The following is an 11,975-nucleotide window of genomic DNA, read 5'->3' on the forward strand; positions in this document are numbered from 1 at the left end:
GCAAAATCCTTTCACCTGTAAAGGGTTAAGAAGCGAAGGTAACCTTGCTGGCACCTGACCCAAAATGACCAATGAGGGGACAAGATACTTTCAAATCTGGAGCGGGGGGTGGGGGGGAAGGCTTTTGTTTGTCTGTCTGTGTGATACCTTTGCCGGGAAGAGATCAAGGCCTCCAACTCCTGTAAAGTTAGTAAGTAATCTAGCTAAAAAATGTGTTAGGTTTTCTTTGTTTTTTGGCTTGTAAATTCACTGTGCTGGAGGAAATGTGAATTCCTGTTTTTGTGTCTTTTTGTAACTTAAGGTTTTGCCTAGAGGGATTCTCTATGTTTTAATTCTGAGTGCCTGTAAGATTATCTTCCATTCTGATTTTACAAAGTTGTTCTCTTATCTTTTTTTGTTCTTCTAATAAAGTTCTGATTTTTAAGAATCTGATTGGGTTTTTTGGGTCTTAAAAATCCAAGGGGTTGTGCTCATCTTGTTTATTCTCAAGCCTCCCCAGGAAAGGGGGTGTAAGGGCTTGGGGGGATATTTTGGGGAAGTAGGAACTCCAAGTGGTCCTTTCCCTGTTCTTTGTCTAAAACACTTGGTGGTGGCACTGTTTTACCTATCCAAGGGCAAAGACTTTGTACCTTGGGGAAGTTTTAACCTAAGCTGGTAGAAATAAGCTTAGGGGGTCTTTCATGCGGGTCCCCACATCTGTACCCTAGAGTTCAGAGTGGGGAAGAAACCTTAACTAGGGTGTTGGACTTTTGGGACTTTGGGTGATTTTTGGGTTGCTGGACTCAAGAGACTTTTGGGGTGTTGGACTTTTGGGACTTTGGGTGATTTTTTGCGTTGCTGGACTTAAGACCCTAAGGGGGAAAGGACACTGCCAAACTTACTTGGGGGTGGGTCTTTTTCTCATGGTTTGTGTTATGAATCCTGTTTGTGGTGTTTCCCCAACATAATGCCGCATTGTTTCCCTCTTTTATTAAAACGATTTTGCTACACTCAGACTCTGTGCTTGTGAGAGGGGAAGTATTGCCTCTTTGAGGCACCCGGGGGGTGGTATGTAATTGTCCCAGGTCACTGGGTGGGGGCTCGAGCCGGTTTTGCATTGTGTTATTGAAACGGAACCCCTAGATACTGAATCTGGCCCTTGTTGCTGCCAACTCAGACGGGCAGAAGGGTTACATGTATGTGTACTGAATCACCACCTCAACAACACCATGAGATTCATAAATAATTGACTTTTAATTCTCCACTTATTTTTCAGATTATTGGTAATATCCTGCGATGACTACAGACAAAAATATGAAAGAAATCCTTCTAGATATACTGGACAATCTCTCAGGGGAAAAGGAAGGAGATCTTGAAAGATTTAAATTCAGCTTAGCAAATGCTAAGTATGGAAAAAAAAGCACCAATCCCCAAAGGTCGGCTGCAGGAAGCTGACACTCGGATGAAACTTGTAGACCTCTTGTGTGAATACTACACGGAACATGATGCAGTGAATGTAGCTATATCGGTCCTTGAAAAGATCAGTTGCAGAGTTTCTGCTGATAAACTCAAGGAGGCAAGAAAGAAAGGTGAGAACACCTAATGTTCCTGCAACTTCTGAATCTCTCCCTCTTTTGAATATTCCCTGAAATGGGTGCAGGAGGAACAGCTACAATCTAATTATTAAAACTGGTTGGAAAATGGATCTATCTCATAAAAAATGTTTAGATTTTGAAATTTTGTTTCATCCCAAATTGAGACAGAAACTTAAACTTTTGCAGTTTTTCAAGAATTGAAATGTTCCAAAAAATGCTTCATTTTAAAAAATGTGAAATGTTTTCATTTTGACATTTCTATTTTTTTATCAAATATAAATATAAGGTCTGGTCTACACTATAGCCGTAAATCGGTACATCACTACGTCGCTCCGGGCAACGTGGTCATACCGACCTAACCCCCATGTACACAGCACTATGGCAGTGGTAGCCGACACAGCTACTGCCTTTCCGGAAGGCGGATTAACTAAGCTGACGGGAGAGCACTTCATTAAAGTGCTACAGTGGCACAGCATTATAAGAGTAGGCATGCTCTGAAATGCAATACATTTTGAAAAGACAAGTCATTTCCCAATAAAAAATCAAAACGTTCTCTTACAAAAAAATGTTGAAACAGGATGTTTCATCAAAATGCTCTTTCAACAAAAAATTCACCAGAATGGACATGTTCCCACAGAATGTTTAAATTTAGACAAACTGACATTTTCCTACAGAAAAATGTTCCATTGGAAAATTTTCAGCCAGATCTATTAAGGACAGATTAGTAGATCTGAGAACAGATTCAAAAGTCTGAGTGCTGGAATGCATCCGTTTAGATCAATGCATGGTGTTTCATAGTGTCTGTGTGATTGGATGGCCTCTTTTCTTGCAGTAATTCTTATTGATATATCCACAGATTAGCTCCAAAGTAAATAAATAAAAACTCAAATATGGGTATTAAAAACCACAGAACAACACATCCAATACTGGTTAAATCTTACTCCACTGACAGGACAACTTCAGTATATTCCCTTTTGTTGTTTTATTTTTTGTTGTATTTACCCAATCTCACACAACTGCATGTAGCCCTCCCCCAAGACAAGAAGTGTAACCCACTACACAGGGAACAAAATACAACAATACAGACCCCAACAACTGAAACACCACATCCAAAATAACAACGTAACAAATGGTGTCCTGTCCTGGTGGTGACAGGAAAAAAGGGCTCTAGGGAAGGAAAGGGTTACGGTTAACTAATAAATGCTGCCACATGAATAATACAATACATTCCCCACCTCCTGCCATTCACTACTGCACCACAACCCCCAGCTCCCTCCCCGGCTCCTTACCCAGAGATTAGTGTAGCAGTGCCACAAACATTGACCAGCTTAAAGAAAACAAAAGGGGACCTCTTATGATATTTTCACTCCTAGCACCATGGTTTGGAGTCCTGTGGAGGCTTCAGTTGGCCGGCACCGGTTTGGTTCTGTGCCTCCCTGCACACAGGTCTCCACAGGGCTGGAACTGTCTGACCGTGCGCTGCATCCCACAGTGGTTCAAAGACCCCCTTTGTGTGGAGTGGGAGTTAATCAGAGACTCCCTGAGCTGCTCAGTGTCTCCCCCAGCTCCTAATTCAGACAGCCCAAACTTGAAGCTAAAACTAGTCCCTTTGTCTCTGAGTCAGGCTGTCCCCTCCCACTGAGGGACTGAGTAGTCCTGGCTCATTACTGGCCCAGGAAACTGCCTCTATAAATCATTCCATACATCTCAAAACAGACTGAAAGGAATTTTACTGGACTATTCAGAAACATTCATCATTGTGGTGAGAATAAACTCTAGAATATAAATTTTCCTGCAAGAGACCTGTGCCTGTTCTCGCTTGTGGGATTTAGATGCCTCTGCTGCAAGCTCTTGAAGTCTTCGAGAGAGGAGCATGAGCAGAGAAGAAATAGGGTGTTGCTATGCTGGAAGGCATTAATGGGTGCCATCACCTGATTGTTTGCTCTAGAGACAACTTTAGAGATTCTTCAAGCTGTTGCTGTGCTAACTAGATGGCAGGGACTTCATGTGTTTCCCTTTCTTGGGTTTCCACTTTCCCCAGAAATCAATAGGGTTCCTGCCATTGATGCGATGAGCATTCTCTGAAATTTTGGGATTGGCTGCTGTGACAGGGTCAGGCCAGATGGCTACAGGAGAGTAATAGAAGGCAGATATATTAGCCCCAGGTTAAGTAGGTCCCTTTTCCCTGGGTAAGGTAACAAGGAAGGTTCCAGAACAATCAGGAACCTTCTGGAGACCATTAAGACTGACAGGCTGATTAGAACACCTGCAGCCAATCAAGAAGCTGCTAGAATCAATTAAGGCAGGCTAATCAGGGCACCTGTGTTTAAAAAGGAGCTCACTTCAGTTTGTGGTGCATGTGTGAGGAGCTGGGAGTGAGAATGCGTACTGTTGGAGGACTGAGGAGTACAAGCATTATCAGACACCAGGAGGAAGGTCCTATGGTGAGAATAGAGAAGGGGTTGGGAGGAGGCCATGGGGAAGTAGCCCAGGGAGTTGTAGCTGTCGCACAGCTGTTCCAGGAGGCACTCTAGACAGCTGCATTCCACAGGGCCCTGGGCTGGAACCCGGAGTAGAGGGTGGGCCCGTGTTCCCCGCAAACCTCCCAACTCCTGGTCAGACACAGGAGGCGTTGACTTGCACTGTTGGTTCATGAAAACGGCCAAACTGAGGGCTGCCGTGAAGCTCCAAGGCGAGCAAATCCACCAATAAGCGCAAGACCCACCAAGGTAGAGGAGGAACTTTGTCACACTGCCATGTTCAAAATTATCACATTACATATACACAGAAGGACAAACAGAGAAATGCCTTTGAATTGAGTGTAAGGCCTTCTCAATCTCGACCAGTAATATTCTACTACTGAGAAGTCCACTAAGAACTGCTCTCTTTCAAAATGGCTGCCATCTCCATCAGGACTGAAGTCCAAGCCCACAGTCAGGTGGCTATTTTGAGAAGGGCATCTATTTACCATTGTTCTCAGAGGGACTGAAGTCTCAGGCTGCTTTTAACAAATACGGGTGTTGGTCTCACTCTCATTGGAAAGTGGGTTTTTTGGCAGCGCTGCCACGGCAGCACTTTAATGCCTCAAATGTAGACAAAGCTGTAGAGAAGAATGTTCTGCACCAGCCTCTGCTGGCAGAAACTTTCAGTTATGAAAAAAGGAAAAAAAATAGTCCAGAATATTTATTTTCAAATATTACTTATTGCACTGGATTTACTCAACAGAGGAGAGAGTAAGGGGAAAACAGAGCTGTGTGTGGAAGGATACAAGAGGGAGAAATGAGAGAGAGAGAGTGTGTGTGTGTGTGTGTGAGAGAGAGAGAGGAAATGCGGGGTGCAGGAGGAAGGGTGAAACTGGAGCAAGTGTGTGCAAGGGACTATGGAGGACAGAAAGGAAGAGGATTTGGAGTATGCATGCAGGGGATGTAGGGAGGTGAAAGAGGCAGGGAACTTTTGGCACAGTTCTGTGTGAATCTGGTGATGCAAAGCATTTGCTAACCCAGTTTGACTAGACCATGTGCTCTGAGTGTGGAGTAGGGCAGCCAGAGTATGCCATTGAACCGGGCCTTAAAAATTAAATTAAAAAAGAATGTAAGGCTGATACTTCCTGTCTTCAGATTGGAGGGAGAGGGATGAAGACACTAGTGTGCCATGAGAGCAGAGAGGGTGACAACAGGGGGAGGGAAGGGGGAGCTAGTTTTTTAAAAAGAAATTCCACGATATGCCACCCCCAAACTTGGGCTAGTAGCAGGATTTGAACTCTGTTTCTATAAATCCCAAGCTCAGCTGGGACCTCCTCATTTGAGCTATACTCAGAAATAGTTTTTAGCTTTTGTCAAGGCTGAAATATCAATATGTTTACTCTCTTGAGCTGCTTATCTGTGGGGGAAAAAGGTCTGTTTAAAAAATTCTGTCCTGCTTTATAACATATAAAGAAGGCTTGAGTGTTTAAAGTGTTTTTTGTTCAACTCAAGCTTCTGATATACAGTTGCAAGAAAAGATATCTTCAGAACTAATGCCCCTTTAATTATAGGACTGAGAAAGCTTCCAAACCACTTATCTGGGCTTGCAGTGAGAGCCCTGCCAAAATTGGGGATGGCTAAATGCAGCAGTATTGAAATTTCTAATTTTTTTTTTTTAGAAGAAAACCCCCACTTTGTTTTGTTTTGTTCTTTGGTGGGTTGCTTCCAACCCTTTCAGATTGTTTGTTTGTTTTTTATAATAATACCCAGCTCTAATATAGGGCTTTTCATTAGCATATCTCAGTGCTCATATATCATTAAGAAAAACACTATGGCTATGTCTACATAGAAATGTAAGCCTAGGGTTCGTGGGATTTGAGTCAGCTGACCCATGCCAGGGAACCCTGGGTTTGAGCACCTACACTGCATTTTAACCCTAGGTTAAGGATTTTCTGACCTGTGCTTGAACCTAGGGTTCTAGACTCCATGCTGCAGTGCAAAGACCTGAGTCAAAGTAACCCTATCCCAGAGTGCCTGGTGCCCCCCCATCCCAGAGTCAGCACTCCAGCCCTACGAATATGTTCCATTGTGGGGAAAAACTAATGCCCACCCTGGGATGGGATTCAGGTGCCCATAAGGACACACGAGTACATCAACTGCATAATTAGCGCCTTTGGTGGCTGTCTCAGTAGAATGACTGCAGTTTGTGAAGGCTTGATACTGAACTACCATCTAATCTGAGAACTGGGCTCTCCACCTCTAGGCTGCGTCACACTGGCAGGAAAATGCCCATGTGCTCCTGTTCTGTGGATAATTACGATGTCAGTCTCCAGGGCAGCCAAACTATTAAATGAAACTTTGCAATTCTTAATTTTTAAAAATGGGCTATTCAATGAAGCTGTTTTTGTTTGGGTTTTGAAATTTATTTTAGTCTGTTTTGAAGTTTGACATAAAATGACGGTATCAGAGGAAAAACACCCCCTCCCCCAGGCTGGCTGCTGCCGGCTACGGACTGCTGCAGTGTTTCCCCAGGGCTTGGGGTGAAGTGTGCTCCCCCCAAGGATCCCTTATCCCTGCCCCCACTGCACCCCGGGAGGCAGAGATAAAGGATCCCTGGAGTTTGTGGGGAAGTTTTGGGACTGCTCCCACTCATTGCCCTCACAGGGCACGCTGCCCAGGCATCTCTACACATGCAGCCCCAGGGAGGGCAGTAGGGGCCTGGGAGCAAGGGTCAGAGAGTAGAGTGGGACCAAGTGGCTGCCCTGCAGGGAAGGGGGGCAGCAGAGTTCCCAGCTCAGCACAGCCAGAGGAGGGAGAAAGCCGAACATCCTGGCAGCTGGGAGCCGTCTCCCACCTCTCAGCTTTGTTCCTGGCAAGCTCTGCACAGCGGCAAGGAAGAGCTGGAGCCAAAGCCGCCGCCACCACCACCATAGGAGTGTGATGGGGTGCACTAGGCCCAGAGGCCCCCTGCTGGAGGCCTCAGGATCCTGCCACTCTTGTCCCAGGAAAGGAGTAGTAGGGGAGTCCTCCAAGCAGCTTCAGGGGACACAGCCAATCAAGGCACAGGAAGGCCATCTAAAAAGGACCTGCAAAGCCAGAGACAGGCAGTTCCTTGCTGGAGCCAGAGGACTGGCCAAAAGGAACTGCAGCACCATGGACAGATCAGTGCCAGCTGGGACTGGGGGAGCGAGAGAGCTCCTGGCTGGCTGCTGGCCCTGAACAGAGAAGAGCCCTGAGCTAAGGGTGAAGCACCGGTGAAGGCTGGGGCTGTGGGGAAGTGACCTAGGGAACTGAAAGCAGCTTAGTTAAAGGGACACAGTGGCGTGTGGCAGCTATTCTTAGGGTCTCTAGGCTGGGACTTGGAGTAATGGGCAGACTTGGGTGCCCCCCATAGGCCACTGGGAAAGTGGCCTATAATTGGACAGCCATAACTCTCAAGAAGGGGATCTGAACTACGTAGTGGCCTGGCTGAAGAGCTGGGGCCAGAAGGGCCCAGAGAGGACGTATCTATTGCTGCCAGGGAGAAGCCCTGGGGCTACAGCCTGATACCAGGACTGGAGCTATTTAAAGACTGAAGATGCACCCGACCAGAAGGGGCACTCGTGAGAGGTCAGTGCCAGGCCGTTACAAGGAGGCTGCGGGGAAGGTTTGTGGCTGGTTCCCACTTACCATCCTGACAGTGCCACAGCTGGGGCACCCCTGCAAACGCAGCCCCAGAGGGCTAGAGAGCAAGGGCCAGAGAGCACAGTGGGAACAAGCGACTGCCATGCAGCAAGGGGGAGCTGGAGCTGCCACCACTGAGGGAGGCAGTGGGGGAATTTGGGGGGGCTGACTCCCACTCAGTCCCCTGACAGTGCATGCAGCCCAGGCACCCCTGCACATGCAGCCCCAGAGGGGCTGGGGGCAAGGGCCGGAGAGTGGAGTAGGGACCAGGCAGCTGCCCTGCAGGGAGCGGGAGCAGCAGGGCTCCCGGCTCAGCATAGCCAGGAGAGGGAAGACTCCCAACATCCCAGTGGCTGGGAGCTGCCTCCTGTCTGGCAGCTTTGCCCCTTGGTTCGGGGAAGCTCTGTGCAGCAGCTAGGAGGAGCCAGAGCAGGAGCTGCTGCCACTGGGAGAGGAGCAGGGATCGTGTTTGGCCAGGCAGTAATGGAGCTTCCGGCTGCTGGGCTGGCTGCCTGCAGCGCTGCTCCTCTGCCACCAGGATCTCTGGGATACACCCAGAGGGCTTCCAGGACCCAAGTCAGGCCAGGGCTGCATGCACACAGGAAAGCAATAGGGCTTGGATCCTAGGTCCCAGCTTAACACGGGCTCAAACCCTCCAGCCCTGCAAGGTCCTGGGACCCTAGATCTGAGGCCTAGGTTAGCACAATTGGTGCATGGACACAAGGGGGGTTAGACTGAGCCCAGGCTTACATTGCTGTGTAGACATACCGTACGTGGCTACTGCAGTGGTTTTAAAAAAAAGAGTATTGCTTCTGGTGGACGTTTTGAACAAGTCATTGAACTAGTGTCGCCAAAGAAATTCTCTTTGCCTGCCTCAATCGTGGGTTTACTAGGGAGCTTATTACTGCAGAGAGCCCTGAATGAATGACTTGTCCCAACGTCCTGAACTGCGTGATACTCTGTGATTTTTGTTACACTAACATTCATGTGAAATTTCTCTTTCAGCTTTGGGTCCTCAGCAAACACCTGAAGCATCAGCAAATGGTATGTGACATTCAATAAGGAATTGCATTGCGTAATTACCAGTGATTACCAGCATTAGACTAGATCAGCCAGACATTGGGTTTACTTGCAGAAATAATAATTAACACCTGAGAGTGCAGTCTCATCAGATCACACCGCTTACGCAGGGTTGGATGGGGGATGAGGAAATGAATGGGGAGATCTCCAGGAAAGAATCAGGTGCTTCAGAACATGATGCTGGTGAGTAAGTGGAGCTCTTGTCTCAGGCAGTACTGACCCCGTGCAGCAGCATGATGCTGGAAGGCACTCTCCTGCTAGGGATGCTATCTTTTAAATGAGGTGAAATAAAGAGAGGTCAACATTTGTGGTCACTGAAGGTGCTATGGGACTTTTATAAACCTCTGAGCCCTGGACAAATTTTAGGTTCTATTTAGTTCTGTTCTTTGCACCTAAATTCCCATTACTGTTTCAGTTATACATGTCATCCATCACTTTGTTACAGAGTGCCATTGCGCACTGTTAAACACCTGACAAGTTTCATCCTAGATATAGCTACATTTCAGTAACCGATGAAGTGATTCTTATATATATGCATGGAAGGTCTGAGCCTACACTTTTCTCTCACATCACTGATTTCAATGGGACCACTGATGTGAGTAAGGACTGGGCCCAGAGTTAATTTATGTGGGGACACTTTATGATGCAAGGGACACTATAAACTTACAGTACCAGTATTACTGTTTAAATAGCTTTATTGTATCATTACAGTAATATCTAATGCTGCTTTTCACTAACTCAGCTTACAGAGTGAAGTATAGAGAACATACACGAAACAAATACAGCGTAATAAAAGACATGAACGCTCGTCTTGGTGAGAATGTGAAGCTAAACGAGAGATACACAAAGCTGATCCTTGTAAATGAACATAGTAACAAAAAGAAGAGAGAACATGAAATAGTGGCCTTGGGACGGAGACATGCAGAAATCATGGCTGAGCGTGCTAGTCCTATCACCATAGCCAATTTATTTGAATCTGATAAAGATGGACAGTCATCACAAATTGTCGTGCTGCAGGGAGCTGCTGGGATTGGAAAAACATTGACAACAAAAAAGATCATGTTGGACTGGGCAAATGGAGAACTGTATCAGAGCAAGTTTAATTATGTTTTCTACATAAATTGTAGGGAAATTAACTTTGTCAGAGAGCAGAGAAGTGTTGAAGATTTAATTTTAAAAAATTGTCCTGATCAAAATGCACCAACTAAAGAGATTCTGATGAATCCAGAAAAACTCCTGTTCATAATTGATGGTTTTGATAAACTGAGATTTTCCTTTAATCAACCAACAAGTAATCCATGCTCTGATCCCTGTGAGAAGCAGCCAGTGGAAATCATACTGAGCAGTTTATTCGGGAAAGAAATGCTTCTCAAATCATACTTAATAATTACTACAAGACCAGTTGCCCTGGAGAAACTCAAGCATTGTTTGAAACGTGAACGTTATGCAGAGATCCTGGGATTTTCTGCAGATGAGAGAGAAGACTATTTTTACAAGTTTTCTTTGGGAATGAAGAACAAGCAATAAAAGCCTTTAACTTTGTAAAAGAGAATGAAATGCTCTTCACCATGTGCTTTGTTCCCCTTGTGTGTTGGATCATCTGCACGGTTCTGAAACAACAGATGGAAGCAGGTGAAGATCTTGAACAAACTTCCAAAACAATCACTGGAGTGTACATGCTCTGTCTCTTCAGTTTATTAACGGGTCACAGCAGCAATTCAAAGCAACAGGTACATTGTAACTTGAAGGGACTTTGCTCCTTGGCTGCAGATGGAATCTGGAAGCAGAAATTACTGTTTGAGGAAGAAGATGTCAAGGAACACGGCTTAGATCAACCTGATTCCCTCTTTCTGCATGAAACTGTGTTTCAAAAAGACATTGACTGTGAATGTGTCTACAGCTTCATTCACTTGACTTTTCAAGAGTTTTTTGCAGCTTTGTTTTATGTGTTGGAGAAAGAAGAAACAGTGACAAATTCAGAAACTGCTATACAACCTGTGGAAAAACTGTTTGAAAAGTGTGGAAAATCTAGACCAGATTTAATGTTAACAGTGCGATTCCTGTTTGGTCTCTTAAATGAAGAGAGAATTAAGGACATGGAGAAAAGACTTAGCTGCAAAATTTCACTCAGAGTTAAAGAAAATTTACTAACGTGGGTTAAAGAAAAATCCCTTTTGTCATTGTTCAACTATGAGGAACAGGTAGAAGATGCCTCTCTCACTGAGACACAACTTGAAGCATTTCACTGTTTGTTTGAAATTCAAGAAAAAGAATTTGTGCAGAGTGCAATGAATCATTTCACTGAGCTAAAATTAACTGACCATAACTTTACCAAAATGGATCAAATTGTTCTTTTATTCTGTATAAAGAATTGCTGTACCCTGGAGTCATTTTGGCTACGGAATTGTTCATTTCAAATTGAAGACCTGAATGAAGATTCCCCAGGACCATCCAAGCATCCATGTCGGTAAGTGTATTCTGAGCTCCAAAAACACCTACATAATTTAAGTAGCAAAACATACATTTTATTTAAACATTGATTTTCCCCCTGGGTTTTCACTGCTCACAAATGGCTGAATGACCCATCCTAAAAGTGACTCCATTTAGTTACAGACACCCCAAATCTTAAAAGCATGGAAATAAGAAGTTAAAGGGAAAGACTTGTGTACTCCTTTGCACCTTCATGTTGTCTAAACACTGTCAATAAGATACTCCAGTGCTCCATTTGGCTTTTACCTCCATCTCCAACAGCTATCACAAGCAATACATACCCCATCTTCATCACACTTACACTCCAGTGCAAAACCTTATGGAGTGCTAGAGTGTGGAGCTGGAGAGAATGAGATATGAAGAGGTTGTGGATGGCTATGATCTCTTTAGAGATGGAACACTCTTCAGGACTTGAAATTAGACGTTTCTAACAATCAGAGGAGTGAAGTTCTGGAATAGCCTTCCAAGGGAAGCAGTGGGGACAAAAGACCTATCTGGCTTCAAGATTAAACTTGATAAGTTTATGGAGGAGATGGTATGATGGGATAACATGATTTTGGCAATTAATTGATCTTTAACTATTCATGGTAAATAGGCGCAATGGCCTGTGATTGGGATGTTAGATGGGGTGGGATCTTTGTTACTACAGAGAATTCTTTCCTGGGTATCTGGCTGGTGAATCTTGTCCACGTGTCAGGGTTCAGCT

The 11,975-nt window shown here is 45.1% G+C and overlaps 1 long non-coding RNA gene across 1 annotated transcript; it reads left to right on the forward strand.

The window, feature by feature from the left end:
- Positions 1-1,506: 1,506 nt before the first annotated feature.
- On the forward strand, positions 1,507-9,795 carry LOC141988755 (uncharacterized). Its single transcript, XR_012639826.1, has 3 exons — positions 1,507-1,568; positions 8,705-8,743; positions 9,522-9,795. It is a non-coding gene; the product is annotated as an uncharacterized LOC141988755 (long non-coding RNA).
- Positions 9,796-11,975: the final 2,180 nt, after the last annotated feature.

This window comes from Natator depressus, chromosome 6, assembly GCF_965152275.1.
Source record: "Natator depressus isolate rNatDep1 chromosome 6, rNatDep2.hap1, whole genome shotgun sequence".
In the NCBI taxonomy this organism is placed as follows: Eukaryota; Metazoa; Chordata; order Testudines; family Cheloniidae; genus Natator; species Natator depressus.